The sequence below is a fragment of the Ictidomys tridecemlineatus genome, chromosome 11 (genome assembly GCF_052094955.1).
Source record: "Ictidomys tridecemlineatus isolate mIctTri1 chromosome 11, mIctTri1.hap1, whole genome shotgun sequence".
NCBI classification, from domain to species: Eukaryota; Metazoa; Chordata; class Mammalia; order Rodentia; family Sciuridae; genus Ictidomys; species Ictidomys tridecemlineatus.
The window spans coordinates 109,790,546-109,807,994 of NC_135487.1; the positions used below are offsets into that span (position 1 = coordinate 109,790,546).

The following is a 17,449-nucleotide window of genomic DNA, read 5'->3' on the forward strand; positions in this document are numbered from 1 at the left end:
TTATTTTTTTTTATTGTTGGTCGTTCAAAACATTACACAGTTCTTAATACATCATATTTCACAGTTTGATTCAAGCGGGTTATGAACTCCCAACTTTACCCCGTATACAGATTGCTGTATCACATCAGTTACCCTTCCATTGATTGACATATTGCTTTTCTAGTGTCTGATGTATTCTGCTGTCAGTCATAACAAAAGTATTTTCATGTTATTATAATATGTGCTTAGAAAAAAAAATCAAAATCTACCCCACCTGTTTTAGTCAGCTTTTTCACTGCTGGGACTGAAGGATCTGACCAGCACAATTGTAGGAGAGGAAAAGTTTATTTGAGGGATCACAGTTTCAGGGGTGTTAGTCCAGAGAAGGCCAGCTCCATTCTTGTGGGGGGAAGCTGGAGATGTGGCTGAACATCAAGGCAGGAGAGGGTGGCAGAGGAAAGCAGCTCACATCATGGTAATCAGGAAGCAGAGAGAGAGACTCCAGCTCCAGATACAAAATGTAGACCCCTAGCCACACTCCCAATTAACCACTTCTTCCAGCCACATCCACCTGCCTCTAGTTAACACCCGGCTAATCCCATCAGGGATTAAATGACTGATTGGGTTAATACTCACAATCTAATTATTTCCCCTCTGAAACTTCTTGCATTGTCTCACACATGAGCTTTTGGGGGACACCTCACCTCCAAACCATAACATTTCACCCCTGGTCCCCAAAAGCTCCACTCATCTGACAACGCAAAATACATTCAGTCCACTCCCAAGAGTCTCCATAATCTCCACAGTTCCGAGATTGCCCAAAGTTCAAGTTCAAAGTCTTCTCTGTGACTCAAGGCAACCTTGCATTGGGAGCTCCTATAAAATTAAAAGCAATTTACAAATATCCAACATATAAAGGCATGGGGTATAGGGGCTGGGGATGTGGCTCAAGCGGTAGTGCGCTCTCCTGGCATGCGTGCGGCCCGGGTTCGATCCTCAGCACCACATACCAACAAAGATGTTGTGTCCGCCGAGAACTAAAAAATAAATAAATATTAAAAAAAATAATAAAAAAAAATAAAGGCATGGGGTATATATTTTGTACCTGGATCTGCAGTCTCTCTGCTTTCGGATCACCATGATGTGAGCTGCTTCCCTCTGCCACACTCTTCCAGCCTCACCTGGAGCCCTGAGGGATGGAACCAGACTTCTGTGGACTAAAACCTCTGAAACCGTGAGCCCTCAAATAAACTTTTTCTCCTTACGGTTGCTCTGGACGGATTCTTTAGTCACAGCGACGAAAAAGCTGACTAAAACACTACCTTTCCTAATTCTGCTCATCACAGGTAATCATTATATAATAATCCCACGAATCTCTTTCGAGACTATTTTTCTAGGTATAAGGTAGTGATTAATATTGAAATTAATATTGGTAATGATACTCTCTACTAATCTACAGTTTATTCATATTTCCCTCACTTACAGTAATTGGCTTTTTTATCACCACATATTAATTATACATGTTAATGGGGTTGTGATTTTCCATATGACATGCATTGATCATATCCACTCTCCCTTCTTATACCCTCATCTCTTCTGGGCCCCCCAGCCCTCCCACCCTTCCCCAGACTTGCATACTTACTATTATACTTTTAGGATGTCTTTTTGTTTTTGTTGACACATATGAAAAAGAACATGTCATACTTGTCTTTCTGTGTCTGGCATATTTTTGCTTTACATGATGTCCTCCAGTTTTATTTATTTTGCTGCAAATGACACGATTTCATTCTTCTTTCTGGCTGAATAATACTCTATTCTGTATATATATAGTATATTTTCTTTATCCATTCATCTACTGATGAGCACCAAGGCTGATTGAATAGCCGATTTCATAGCTATTGTGAATAGTGCCGCAGTAAAAATGCGCACACACACACGTTTCTTTAGTATGCCAACTTCATTTCTTTTGGATATATATCTAGAAATAACATAACTGGATATATTAATATTAATATTATAACTAACTGGATATAATATAACTGGATCTATCATGTGGTAGATCCATTTTCAGTTTTTTGAGGAAACTCCATGATGCTGTCCATAGTAGTTATACTAATTTACATTTCCACAATAGTTTTAAGGGTTCCTTTTCCTCCACATCCTCCCTGGCATTTGCTACTTTTTACATTTGGCTCGTTTTGTTTTTTCTTTTTCTCTTGTGACAGTAGAGTGTATTTTGACATATTGTACATACATGGAGTATAACCTTTTCTAATACTTTTTTTTTAAAGAATAGCCCTTCTGACTGGGGGGAGGTGGAATCTCATAGTAGTTTGGATTTGCAGTTCCCTGATAGCTAAGGAGCATCATTCGCTTTTTTTTCATACATTTGTATTTCTTCTTTGTTTTTTTTTAAAGTTGTATTGGTTCATTATATAATATATAATAGTGTGATTTGTATTTCTTCTTTTGAGAAGGGTCTACTCAGCTCATTTGCTCATTTTTAATTGGCTTACTTGGTTTTTTTGTTGTTAAGTTTTGTGAGTCCCTTATGGAGCTGGCAAATATTTTCTCCCATTTTGTAGGCTCTTTCTTCACTGTTGATTGTTTTCTTTGCAGTGTAGAAGCTTTAATTTGATATAATTCCATTTGCCAATTTTTGTGTTTATTTCTTGTGCTTTGGGGGCCCTGTCAAAAAAAAAAAGTCATTGCCAGTGCCAATATCTTGAAATGTCTTCCCTATGCTTTCTTCTACTAGCTTCAGGTTTTTACATGAAGTTATTTGATCTATTTTGAGTCGATTTTTGTACAGAGATAATAGTCAAGTTTCAATCTTCTGCATGTGGGTATCCGTTTTCCCTGTATCATTTGTAGAAGAGGCTATACTTTCTCCCATGTATGTTTTGGGCAACTTTGTTGAGAATCAGTTGGCATAGGTGCATGGGTCTATTTCTGGGTTCTCTATTCTATTCCATTGGTCTACACGTCTGTTTTTATGCCTATGCTACACTGTTTTATTTACCATGGCTCCACAATATATTTTGAAATTAGGTATAGAGTGATTCATTCAGCATTGCTCTTTTTTCCTCAGGATTATTTTAGCTATTTGAGATCATTTGTGTTTCCATATAAATTTTGGGATTTTTTTTTTTTTTTTTTTTTACTTCTGTGAAGGATGCCATTGGTATTTTGATGGGGATTGCATTGAATTTGTACATCTGTCTGGGTGGTATGGACATTTTAACACTATTAATTCTTTTAATCAATGAACACAGAAGGGCTTTTCATGTGAAGTTTGAATGTGAAGTTCTTTTTCACACTCTAAGGTGTAAAGACCTCAGTTTTTAATTTTTATCAAAAATATAATCATTTTTTACTATCAATACATTATGGGCAATTTTGTAGGTCAGTGCATACAGGCCTTCAGGCGTATCTTCTAGGAAGGGGCTGCTTTGCCTTTTATAATGATATAAACCACACTTTAGTTAATCTTACTCATATTGGACATTAGGTTGTTTCCGATTTCTTTTTTTTTTTTAACTAGTGCAAAAACACTACAATGAACATCCATGTACAAGTAGTATTGCGCATTTATGGAGTCGTCGTTTTTTGGTGCGGGCAATCAAACCCAGGGCCTGGCACATGCTGGATAATCACTGATATTACCCTTGAGCTATAACCCCAGCTGCGGAATATTTCTGTGGGAGAAGCTTCTTTCATCTCCAAAATGTAACTGTTTTGACAAAGCAGGGACTCTGATGTAGAGATGGCCTCAGAGCCACTAGGACACATTCTCATCCCATCACATGTGGATGTGGGCTGAAACTCTGGCACAGATCTAAGTGACTGGTTCTTTTTGAATGATCTCTACCTAAGCAACTTCTTTAGTCATGATTTTCTTCTTTCTTAAGATTTGGTAAAAAGCATTCACATTAATGATTAATTAATTAAGCAGCTATGATGAGCCGAGTTCCAGGTAATTAAGGCCTTCACTTTCACATTAAAACCTCATTCACATCACTTTTCTCCTCTAGCCCACCCTCCCTCGGGCCAAGAAATTCCATGACTTCTGACTCTGGTTGTTCTCCAATTATTTAGAGCTTGTGAACCATGAAAGAGGGAGAGAACGAGCAAGGAAAGAGGGAGGAGTTAAAATAACAGCCAGATGGGGATCATGAAATGACTTAAACTGGAAAGTCACTCAGGAGAAACCTCGTGCTGCAGCTATGCAAAGATGATGACAAATTGGGTAGATGTCATTACAGTCATGAGCTAAGCTAAAAACATACTAAAAGGAAGACCCTGGATATATGAGCTGGGGTGCAGGCTTAACTGTCCTGTAAAGAGACCTGAACAGACAGTGGCTCAAATAAGACAGAGGTTTAATTCTCCCTCTCTAAAGAGTCCAAAGACAGGCTAGAGGTCCAGAGCAGACAGATGCACTGTTCCCTAATGTCATCCCAAGACACAAGCACTGGGTCAACTCTTGCCTCCCGAATGGCTCCTATCTTTGGTACAGGTGGCAGCTGCAGTTAGTGCCGTATCCACACCATAGGAAATGGAGGGTGCAGCATGAGCCCCTTTCTTTAATGTTCACATCATTTCCACGCCCATTTAAGTGGCAGGAATTTAGTCACATGCCCCTACTAGCTGCAACGGAAGCTGCCAGCATATTGGTTGCTACATGGACGAACATTTTACCAAATTAAATCTTGCTTTTTTTTTTTTTTTTTGGAAGATAGTGTCAGTAGAAGGAAGGATATATACATATGGGCTTTGTTTTTGTTGTTGTTGTTTTTGGTCCTGGGGATTGAACCTAGCAGGGATTATCCACTAAGCTACATCTCCAGCCACTGGGATTACAGGCATGCACCCCTGAACCCAGCAATATTGGGGTCTTTGTTCTCTGTTATGCTGGGTTTACGTAGAGGAACCAAAGAAAGTCATTCTACAGAATGGGACTTATTTAAGGGCTTGAGGACCTAATGAAAGAGTATGATTAATAGCAAGTTTAGGTAATTAACATCTTTTTTACAGAATCCATGACAGCGTGTACCTCACACAGGCACCATCTCTCAGTCTGGCACGTTATTTTTGTTTTCTAAACACTCCCCTTTCTAATTTCCCAAAGCCCTTAATCTGTATCCCCAAAAGTCCTCATTTATATCCCCAATTCTTCCCAAACTTGAGAGATACCAGGAAGTCATGCCTGAGGTCGAGTTTGCAGATAAGCAACTAGACCTCGGCAGCCACATACCACTTTGCTAAAAGAGAAAATAAGGTTTATTCTTAGCAACCACTGAAATATACACAGAAAGTTTATGACAGGGTAGAGAGAATTATAGGATCGCAGCTGTACCAAAGAGCATATAAGAAAAATGTATAGGAGAATTTTCTTGGACCTCTGCCTGATCTGTTGACTTATTTTGATTTCCTTTACAGCAGTCTTGAGGATATCTGTTTATTTTTCATGACTTCTCTAATTGGAGCAGGCTCACTTTGTTGTGATAAGGTTTGTGCATTTTAAGAGTGAGAGAAAGAGTATAAAACAATATAGTTCCTGTGGGTTCCTCTGAATGTACTGAAAGACTATGAAATTCTTTCTAATATAGTTCCCAGTGATATTATTTGGGGTGAGGTGTTTCCTCTGGCAAAGAATGTTTTCAGTAGTTCCTGTTATGGTCTCTAAATAAAGAGCCAAGCCCTAACCTGATCCATAAAGTAATGTAAAGGAAAGTTCTGGTATCCAGAACATTTGCCATGACTTGAGCTGACTCTCTTTACTGGGTTGGATCCACGGCCTCCAGCTGCTAAGAACCAGAGCCAGCCATAGTTATTTGCTACTTGCCTGTGCATTTGTACCCACTGTCCACCTCTGCAAGATGCACTCCCAAACTCAGTCCCTTCTGTGAAGACTGATGCCAAGGCAGTGGCATACAAGAGCCAGAGCTGATAATGACATTGTTTTACTCTCTGCCTTTTAGAGATGTAGAAAAGAGAAGAGACTCAATGTGGCTTGTGAGAGAACGTGGAGTGAATTCCAGGTCACCGGTCACTTTGCAGCGCTGTCCCTAGTCCTCCTAATGATAGCCATTACTAAAATTTTCCTTCAGTTTAAATCTCTAAAAGTCCCTGCCATCCTCCTTGGAGATAAACCGACTTTGGACTTAACCATAAACTAATTATCTGTCATAAGCCATTTGCAGCTCACACTTAATGTTTATCAGTGGCTAGCCATCTTGTGACATGGTGTTAGCCCAGAATTCAATTTCTAGGGCTATACAAGGTATAGGGCACACCTAACCCCCAAAAATCATAGTAGAGGGGCTTGAATAGCAGAGCTGGGCAATTCAGGAACACGGAGGAATCACAGGTATGTGAACAGAACCAGACTGCTGACTGGCTCTTTAGGAAATTGGGCAACATGTGCCCCTTCCAACAGGGAAGCTAATAGCTCCAGGAGATGGGAGACTTCGAGGGCCTCGTGTCGTTAGATATCCATCGACAAGAGATGTTAGAATTTTGTATGCATTTAAATGTGAAATTACTTGCATTTTAAATATTGGCACACATTTTAAAACATTTTTTTTTAAATACTGCCAGGCTCAACAAAATCCAGCTCCTGCGCTTGCCTGCCAATGCAGCATCTGCAACCTAGCCACAGTCAAGGGTGAATGCTAAAGCCAAGCACACCAGTGTGAACCCTGGCTCAGCCTGGCTGTGTGGCCTCGGGCAAGGTGACCTCCCCACCCACAGTAGAATTGCCGACCTCATAGAATTCTTGGGAAGATTGAGATAATGTAGGTGAAGCACTTAGCATGATGCCACACACATCATACTTGGTTCAAGTTAGCAACGCCCCTATTATAACACTGAACCATGAAGTCCTGAATGTCCTTGGTCAGAGCAACACCCAGAAAGCTCTCTAAAGCAAAGCCAGCACTTATCTTCTAAAAACACACCATTTCTGTCAGCTAGTTTCTGAACCAGGGTCCTTCCTTCATGGCTCCCTGTTCCCCGCTGGGCATGCAGTGTGAAGTTACCATAGCGCATTGGCATACAGTTAGTTCCCTGTGGCCTTCCTCTGGAGCTGGATAATTGGAAAGAAGGAACGTGCTGTTGCTTGAATCATTCTGGAGAGCCTTGGAAGATGCAGAAACATGGCCCCTGGTAATGAGCATGCACAGAGGCAATGCAGGTTCAGCCAGGAGGCGCCTTGGCTGTTGAGTCTAAAAGAACACCCTTCCCCTGACAGCGCTGATTATCTGGATTATCTGATGTGAGAGTGTGGCCTCTGACTCAAGACAGGTCTGTGCTTTCTCAGCTCCACCGGCATAAGTGGCATATGTGATGAGATTGGGATCAGGCCTGGAGAGATCACTAGGGGACTCTGAGGGCTTAAATGCGGATGAAAACTCTGGAATGCTGCCCAACCAGTCCTTTGGGTAGTACTTAAATTCTCAGCAAGGATGGAAAGACATTGAGAACCAGAAAGGCTACTTTGACCATTTTACTTTGGCTTAGGGGGTCTTAGTGCTCCTATGGACATTCAGGCAGATCTGCTTCCTCTGACCAAAGAGTCAGAGATACATTTCTTTGGTAGATTTAACAACTGGTCATAGGCCACAGTGGGCATGCTAGGACAGAGGAAAGCCTGCAGGGTCAGCAGGAGGTACTGGAACAGTGGAAATGGCTTGATAGCGGTACCTCTTCTTTGAAGCGGTTTTAGAAAGAAATACATTTTAAAGTTCCTTTGCTTAGCATCATTGTATAAGCCAAAGAAGGCATTGAAATTCCAAAGGCGCCTCACCTCTTGTGCTACAGATAAGGCCTGTTTTCAAGGTCCATTATTCTTTCGGTAGATACTACCGTCCTAAATCATAATTTGTAAATATTCGGTGTATTTGAATATTGAGAAGTGCTTCATGTTCTATCTCCACCTATTTTCATGGACATGGAAGGAAATAGTTCAAGAGGAAGGGTTTAATCCTATGCTGCTCCAAGAGTCCCCTCTTTTCTAGAAATTATACGACATGGCCCCCAACTTCTTTGGACAAATCTAATTCTCTTCTCTGTGCTACAAAGGAACTTGTTATTTACTGCAAGGGAAGCATGCTATAGCATCATTGCAAGGGGCTGTTGTGTGATTGTTAAATAACCTTTTTTTTTTTTTTTTAATCCTTTGAGTCAGACAGAGTTGAGTTTCAAATCTCACTTTACTATCTCCTAGATATGAATCTGGGCAAATTACTTAACCTTTTAAAAATTATTTGCCAACACCTATAAAATGAAACTAATAATAGCATCTATCTCAGAAGATTTTTCTGAGAATCAAATGAGTTTACAGATACAAAGTATTTAGCAGGAATCTGGCACATATTAAGTGCTAAATTAATGATAGCTATTACTAAAATTTCCCTTCAATTTAAATCTCTAAAAACAACCCACATTTTCCTAAAGCATGTTTCCTTAAAGTGAGGTTTACTGATACTCAAGATATCTGGGGAAGGAATATTGAAGAACAAATTCTCTCCTATTCCTCGTGGCTCATGCTGCTGGTGAGGTCCAGTCTCAAGGCAGTCTGGTTGTATGATTTCAATGGTGACCTTGACAGAGTCCTTCAGGGGTCATGAATGTAGGCTGGCCCTTCAGTTTCCTGAGTTCAAATGAGGCAAATGCAAATTAAAAACAAGAGGCTTAATTCTTCCTGTTCAAAATAAGGGAAGAGATTTCTCCCCATCTCCCTTTTATTTCTCAAAGTTTTTTTTACTACGCTTTGCAAATGTATGTATCTTTATATTGGCTGAATAAGGCTTGTCAAAGGACAAAATTACAACAACTTAAAAGATTTAATTGGCCTACAGTGTCCTCAGTTCTAGAACCAGGAAGCACTTCATTTCACAAAATGCAATAAGTGTTCTGATGGGCTGAACCAGAGAGGTTGGTGCTATCGACAGAGGAGGGTTAAAGAGAGCAGAGACAAAGAACAAACAGCAGACTGGTCACTTCAAAGCCACTTTCCTTTCAGGCGGGTACAGGGAAACCGACAATAGAAAAATAACGAATTGGTTAGCAGATGACTTTTGGTTTATTTTTGTTTTGTCAGGACTAAAGCAGAGGCAATTTCCCTGTGGCTGTTATATCTTTCTCTTCTGATTCCTTGGAAAGTCAGAGAACAGCTGAGTTGCTGTTTGACTTGTAGGAACCTTGTGCAGGAACCTAGTCCCAAACATGGCTTCCTGTAATGTTTATTTGACCGGTCAGTCTCCTGACTCAGACATATTTCCCCAAGCACCTGGCAACTGACTTTCTGAGCAAATATGGAGGGAGACTGATTCCCTATCTTCCAGTTCCAGTGCAGAGACTGATGTGTCCTGATGGCAGAACTGTCACCACCTGGGATGGGGGTGGGTGCTTGAGGAAGGCTCTCCAGGGGCAGAAGAGATCTCTCCTTGGACCTTTCAGGCTCTTGACATGTCCCAGAAAAGAATTTAATGACACATCACATATGAGGAAGAGAGCAAGAGATTCCTTGTGGAGCGAAACACATACTTGAGAAGAGGGGGGGGGGAGGGCAGGTGATGGGAGGGAGGGAACCTTTTCCTCTGGGATTCTAATGTGTGTAGAGTAGCTTGGGGGGGGCGCACTAGAGGTGGAGTCTGGGCAGGCTGAGCACTTCTGCTGCAGTTTCCCTTGGTGTGCACATTGCCCTGGCATGTTTTAACCCTGCCACTTATTCCCTCCAGAGGCCTTGCGGTTATCTTGAGGTTTTGATGCCTTTTCATCAGCCAATCAGCAAGCTGCTTGCAGGGTGGTGTGGGATGGGTTGCTTTCCAGCTGTTTGTTTTGAATTCCAGTGGTTCAGGGTATTTCCTGCATTCCAAAGTTTCATGGGTGGTTTTTTTGTTTGTTTGTTTTATGGCATTTATTTATTTATTTACTAACATTCGATGTTTTCTCTGTCTTCCTAAACTCCTATCTCACAACCAATTTAAAATCTGACTGTAGAAACCAGAATAGTCTACCTCAAATATGTCTCTTTGGCATATTGATTATTCGACCCTGACTATTTTGAGAAACTGCAGTCACAGGAGTGTCTGAAAAGTTGTCCTTTGGTGATAGAAATTCACATCCATAAAAGAGATCAGTATTTGTCAGGACTGTCCCTCTTCACCAGAAAGAGAAAGATGACTAAATCACTAGACTCTTCAACAGTGAAGTTTGTTTTTCCTTCACATAAAGTTAACACGGTGGTCTCCCCAATGACATGAAAAAAATTAAGATGAACTATGTGTGACAATAGGTGCTGTCCTCTTATTTAAGAACTGGTTATTATTGATCTTGAAAAGATGCATTTAATGTGTCACATCTGCTTGTCCATAGAAGGGGGTGAGGTTCCTCCTGCCTAGCAATCTCTTCGTGGTTCACCTGTGATATGCACCACATTCTGGTTTAACACTTATTCAATAATAAAACTGTTTTCTCTCTCTTTCTCTTTCAGTCTCTTAGTACTGTATCTGTGGAATTTTCTGGCCTGGTATTATTGTTGTTGTTATTATTGTTATTTAGTTATTTTTCATTTTTAGATTTCTTTTATTATTATTTTTTAAATTTCTTGCAGTTCTGGGGATCAAACACAGGGCCTCATGCATGCCAGGCCTATGCTGTACCACTGAGCCATGCCTCTAGCCATTGTTGTTGTTGTTGTTATTATTATTGCATTTCATCAACAATGGCAGGGCCTTTAATCCCCTCTGCCAATCAATCCTGAGTCATGGGCCCCTGACAATGTGGGTACTAGATGAGGAAGAACTCTGCAGCAAAAACAGACACATATAGATGATCCGCCAACAGCACTCCACAGAGGGTCGGTGGGATGGCGGTGGCTGCAGTTTTCACTATTCTCAGTTACACCATTTTGTTTTGTTTGATTTTGCATTTTTCCATCCAAACATTTCCTACCATGTCACAAACAACCACATTTTCTCATCCACCTGTACAAGGGACTGAAGTGAGAGGCTCCCGACCACACTCATGCCCATTTTTCACATAATGAAGAGTGACATATGGCAGGTCAGAGTTGGTTATAGCCACGAGTCTCCTGCAACTCAGTCGGGGTTTGCCGCCATAAGCAGATGCTATGATGCCCAACCTAAAAATTGATTTTGGTTTTGCTTCATGGAGAATACCTTCTCAGAGCTTTGCCCCACAATGGGGATCTTCTACTCCAACACCCCAGTACCAGAACTAGGATTTGGTAAGAGTGGACAAGAATGTTGTATTACTTCTCCAGAGACACTGAAACAAAGGGATACACACACACACACACACACACGCACACACACACACACACACACAGAAAAAGACTTATTATGTGACATTGGCCCGCACAATTGTGGAAGCTAAAGGTTCACAGAATCCAGTGGTGCAGTTCTGGTCCAAGCCCAAAGGCCCAAGGACCAAGAGGAGATTGTGCAAGTGCTAGACCATGAATAGTCAAGAACCAGGAGAACTGACACTCAAGGGCAGAAGATGCATGTCTGAGCTCAAGTAGAGCAAACCCATCCTTCTTTGGCTTTGTTATCCCTTTCAGGCTCTTATTGGATTGGATGATCCCCACTCACAAGAGTCAGGAAAGCTCTTCCTTACCAGTCGACTGGTTCACAAGCTAATCCCTTCCAGCAGCACCTTCATAGTCACACTCACAAACAATGTGTACCCCAGCTATCTAGGAATCCCTTCACCCACTCAAGCTGACACATGAAATTAACCAGCACAGATGTTTCAAACTACTATGAACCAAACTAAGAGAGCATCAAGGGAACAGAACTTCCCGCCAGAGCACCCAGGCCTTCCTACACCTTACCCCTACCCATCTCCCTTAAGTATGTTTGTGGACCTGTCTATCTTAAATCATCACACCATAGATATATGTACAAATTACTTAGTCCAGGGTGAACCCCTAACACAGATACGTGGGAGAAAATCTTGTTATCTGGACACTAAGGTATTATTAATGTTATCCGGACACTAAGTTGATCAGCAGGTATGTAATTTCTGGCTCCATTAAAGTTGTGGTTTTAGCACTTCTGGGAGATTCACTAGTATGTTCCACTTTTTTTTCCCTACAAGAGAAGCCTTTGAAACATAGGGTACATTAAACTCCCTGTTCATATTCAGGGAGCTTTTTGAGTATCAATTTATCATTTTTTGCACATCAGAAATGGGGCTCCTGGTGTCATCAGAATCTCTGTTGGCTAGAGATTCCCATACTGTTGTCTCTTTAGCCAAACAAACAAAAAGAGAGCTGGAACTGGCTTGTTTCAGACAAATAGGATTTATGACAAAAAGCTTTAAATAGGTCAAAGAAAAACGTTTTATACCAAATGAAGTTACAATCTATAATAAATATCTAACAGCTGGAAACTTTATGTGACAATAACAAAGTATGCTGGAAACATAAGAATAAAAAAGGGTGCTCGAAACACAAAATTTGTGGAAGACTTTTTAAAGACACATATCTCAACCTTTGACAGCTCAAATAAATAAAGACTATCAAAAACATACGACATCTAAATCATAGAGCTTTTTCATTATAAAAGAGAAACTTTGCCATCCTTTTAAGCTTCTGGAATATTTACAAAATACAACCATGATCATAAATAGAACTCAAAAATATAAACTCAATAAGTTGGAAAGCATAAAATTTATATGAGCCATTTTATTATATCATGGAGTAATAAAACTGGAAATTAAACAAACAAATTTATAAATACTTTGAGGTAGAGGGCAAACCCCCAAACGGTTATTTTGTCTAAGTAAAATAAAAATTGCAGATATGGATTATTTGAAAAATAATAAAAATAAGAACATTTTTTTCATGTATCCCATGTAATAAAAACTCATTGATCACCTTTAATAAAACTCAAGCAGAATGATGTGACTGAGGCTAACTGGTTGGAAAGACCTCACTAAGGTGGCATTTAAGTGGAGATGGGAACATCAGGAAGAATTTGCCCATGAAGCCCCACCAAGGGCACATTACAGCAGAGAGACAACCCTCACTGTGTATCAAAGTTAGAGAATCAGATGTTGGAAATGCAAAAATTCATAACAAAATTTTCTTCTTATTGATGACAGGATAAAAATAATTGAATCGTTCATTCAACAAGGCACTGCCAAGGTCTCGGCTTGGCACCAGAATCACGAGCCACCACACACCTTTGTAGGTTCAAACAGCAGTTCTTTATTCCCGCTCTCACACCGCCTCCACACAGGTCCAGAGACAATCGCGTTCATCGCGTTCTGCCATCTCCCGCACAATTCACCTACTCCACGAGGCTATCTCCAAATCCCATTTTAATCTCACGAGAACTCAACGGGAACAAGCAGCAGGAACACCCTAATCCCAGCAATAATCTTCAACCTCCAACTTCCCTAAAACCCATTATCTTAAACTGGCAACGCCTTAAACTCAAGGAGCCGGTTACTTCCTCAAACCTGATCAGCTCTAAACCCGGATCCGCCTAGGTCCTTGAGCAAGGTCACCTTATTAAAGCATGCATGCAATGTCCCATCGAATGTCCTCTAAGCAGCATGGGGTACGCTTGGCAAGGAAATTTTGATGCGTCATTCCTACTTGGTAATGGCCCTCAGCAAGGCACCATAAAGATAACAATTCTTTGAAAAGGAGAAAAAAGATAATTTAGATAACAACCAAAATAAATTAATGCAGAAAACAAAAAAAAGATAGAATCAATAAGCAAATTCAAGTTTTAGTTATTTTTGAGCAACAGTATGGAAGATAAGCATCTAGTTGAGGATTTTTTAAAAAAAAACATGTATAAATATAAAAATGAAACTTAGAAATATAGAAAGCTACCAATCTTATAATAGAACTAAGATAGCTCTAATTCTAAATATGACCAAAAAAGGAAAATAAAATAAAAGGAAAGGAAACCATCAACTCTTATCATGTTTAGTCATCTAGAATCATAAACCTACCAAATTGACTCCACAATATATTAAATCACTCGTGTAAGGGATTTCAAGATGGCAGAATAGAGGGGAGTTGCATTCCTGGCTGCTCTGTGGTATGAAACTAAGAAAGTAGACAGGCAGCTTCTCAGCAAGATGGGTGAACACACACACACACACACACACACACACACACACAAAGGTGGGGGAGAGAGACTTCACTGCAATGTAAAAATGAACATTCAAAACAAATCAGGGACTCAGGAAGTTGGATATAATAAAATCAGAAAGATATCCCAGTAGTACAGCTGTGCCACAGCCAAGCGAGAAGCACTGGCCAAAGTGTTCCCCCCACGAGCAAAGTGGAAGAATAAGGGAATTAAAGGAACCCGCATTTTTAGAAGGTCTGAGGTGTATCTGGATACTAGAGATCAAGGACATCACCCTGCTAAACTGAAAGGTGTGTTACACAATATCCTTGTGTGGGGAATAAGTTGCCATCTCTGCAGGTGGTTTTTCAGAGAACAAAGGAAGAAACCATTTTGCAGCCACTGATGGAGGCTGGCAGCTGAGGGAGCCAATTCCTGCAAACCCAAATTTGGACCGAAATACAGGCCTGGTTATCCCATACTGCATGACAGAATGTGCCCACGTGACCAGGAGAAAATCAGATGTGGAGAGAGGTTTTCACAGGGGACCACTGGTTTTGAAACTCATCTGGCTTTCTCACCCTTCCCCTCCAACCTAACTATCCATAGGACCAGCTGGGAATTTAAAAGGGTGGGATTGGAGAGATTGAGTTTGGAGGCTGAACTCAAGACCACGAAACATAGAGGGGCCACAGGTGACGTAGGGTACTGAGAATTGGCTCCTCCATCACATGAATGGAACCCAGGAAAGATCCCTGGAGTACAGTCTTCCAGCGTGGACCAGCAATTACTAGGCCCTTGAGGTGCACTGATTTAAAATCTCCAGACCAACTGGCATTCAGCAAGAGGCTGGAGCCCACCTAAACCTAAACCCTGCCCCAGGAGTTTTTTTGCCTATGGGATTACCTCTCCCACTCCAGCAATCCCAGAGGGTGGAGCATCACGCTCCAGATGACCCTACCTAAAACTACTCAGAAGAGAAGCTGAGAATATTTTGAACTCCAATAGAAAGAATTCTTTAACTTGTCATCAAGGTTTTTTTTCTCTCTCTCATTTTTTTCCCCTCTGTTTAATTCTGACATTATTGGTACATGGATATTTATACAGATTCATAATTTTTTCTCACTTATAGCATTTTTGAAGCCAGTTATTTTTCATGGATCAGTTTTTTAAGGACTAAGATGTTTAATTAGTACATTTTAGTTTTGTTTTGTATTCTTTCATTTTTATTTTTGATCTTTAAAAAATTTTTACTATATATAAAAACCTTCCATGACAAACAAAAGTTAAAAGAATTCACAACTAGAAAGCCTGTTCTACGAAACATACTCAGAAAGACATTTTATGAAAAATAAAAGTGAAAACCACAAAGGAAGGAACTACCCTGAAACAAGAGTGAATCGATAGAGAAATTAATTCAAATTAAAAACCAGAAATAAATCAAAATGATGGGGAATAAAACTCCTAACTCAATAATGACACTGAATGCAAATGGCCTAATCTCATCAATCAAAAAAGGAAATAAGTGGATTGGATTAAAAACAAGACTGAACAATATGCTACCTCCAGGAGACTCACCTGATAGGCAAACACATCTGCAGACTGAATGTAAAAGGATGGGGAAAAAAAGAAACAAATCATTTACATGAATCATGCAAATAAGCAGGGTTTTTATCCTCATATCAGATAAAGTAAACTTTAAGCTGAAGTTAATCAGAAGGGACAAAGAAAGACATTTCATACTGCTTAAGGGAACTATATATCAATAAGACATAACAATCATGAATATTTATACCCCAAATAATGGAGCATCTACATACATCAAACAAACCCTTCTCAATTTCAAGAATCAAATAGATCACACACAATAATATTGCATGACTTTAACACACTTCTCTCACTACTGGATAGATCCACCAAACAAAAACTAAATAAAGAAGCTATAGAACTAAAAAATACGAGTAATAATTTATACTTTACAGACATATGTAGAACATTTCATCCATCAGTGACTGACTATACTTTATTCTCAGCAGCACATGGATCCTTCTTTAAAATAGACCTTATCTTAGACCACAAAACAACTCATAGCAAATACAAAAGATATAGAGATAATACCTTGCATTCTATCAGATCATAACGGAATGAAATTAGAAATCAAAAATAAAATGAAAAATAGAAGATTTTCTAAAACCTGGAAACTAAATAATATGCTATTGAATGACTAATGGATAGCAGAAGAAATCAAGGATGAAATAAAAAAAATACTTAGAGGTAAATGAGTATAGCTATACAACATATCAAAATCTCTGGGATACTATGAAGGCAATGCTAAGTGGAACGTTCATTGCACTGAGCATATTCATTAAAAAATTAGAAAGTTGACAAATAAACAACCTAACATTGCATCTCAAAGCCCTACAAAAAGAACAAATCATCATCAAAAGCAGTAGAAGGCAGGAAAAAATTAAAATCAGAGCTGAAATCAATGAAATTAAAACAAAAGAAACAATCCCAAAAAATCATCAAAACAAAAAGTTGGTTCTTTGAAAAAAAAATCAATAAAACTGATAAACCCTAGCCAAGCTAATAAAGAGAGAGAGAGAGGGTGAGAGAACCTAAATTACTAAAATTTGAGAAAAATAAAATATCATAACAAATGCTACTGAAATACAGATAATCAGAATTTATTTTGAAATTTTATACTTGATAAAGTAAAAAAAAAATCTTGAATAATATTGAAAATCTTGAAGACATCAACAAATTTCCAGAGACATATGGCCTACCCAAATTGAATCAGGAGGATATAGAAAAATTAAACAGATAAATTTCAAGCAATAAAATTGAAGATGCCATCAAAAGGCTACTAAGAAAGAAAAGTCCAGGACCAGATGGCTTCTCAGCTGAGTTCTTCTTCAAAGAAGAAGTTACACCAATCCTCCTCAAGTTATTCCATGAAATAAGAAAGGAGGGACCCCTTCCAAACTCATTCTATGGAACTAGTATCACTCTAATACCAAAACCAGACAAAAACACATCAAAGAAAGAAAATTTCAGACCAATAGCACTGATGAATATAGATGCAAAGTTCTTAATAAAATACTAGAAAATTGCATACAAGAACATATTAAAAAGATAGTGTACCACAATCAAGTGGGGTTCATCCCAAAGATGCAAGGTTGGTTCAACATATTGAAATCAATAAACATAATTCATCACATCAACAGGCTTAAAGACAAGAATACCAAGTTTATCTCAATAGATGCAGAAAAAGCATTTGACAAAATACAGCATCAATTCATGTTCAAAACACTAGAAAAACTAGGGATAGTAGGAACATACCT

The 17,449-nt window shown here is 39.4% G+C and overlaps 1 long non-coding RNA gene across 2 annotated transcripts in view; it reads right to left on the reverse strand.

The window, feature by feature from the left end:
- Positions 1-305: 305 nt before the first annotated feature.
- Positions 306-17,449, reverse strand: part of LOC144368285 (uncharacterized) — a 35,154-nt gene continuing 18,010 nt past the window's right edge. The window contains exons 3-5 of one of the 2 annotated variants that reach the window (XR_013428089.1): positions 2,496-2,667; positions 1,085-1,168; positions 306-1,016 (exon numbers count right to left, since the gene is read on the reverse strand). This is a non-coding gene — a long non-coding RNA (uncharacterized LOC144368285). The remainder of the gene's footprint in view (positions 1,017-1,084; positions 1,169-2,495; positions 2,668-17,449) is intronic. The other variant, XR_013428090.1, reaches the window with a different exon arrangement.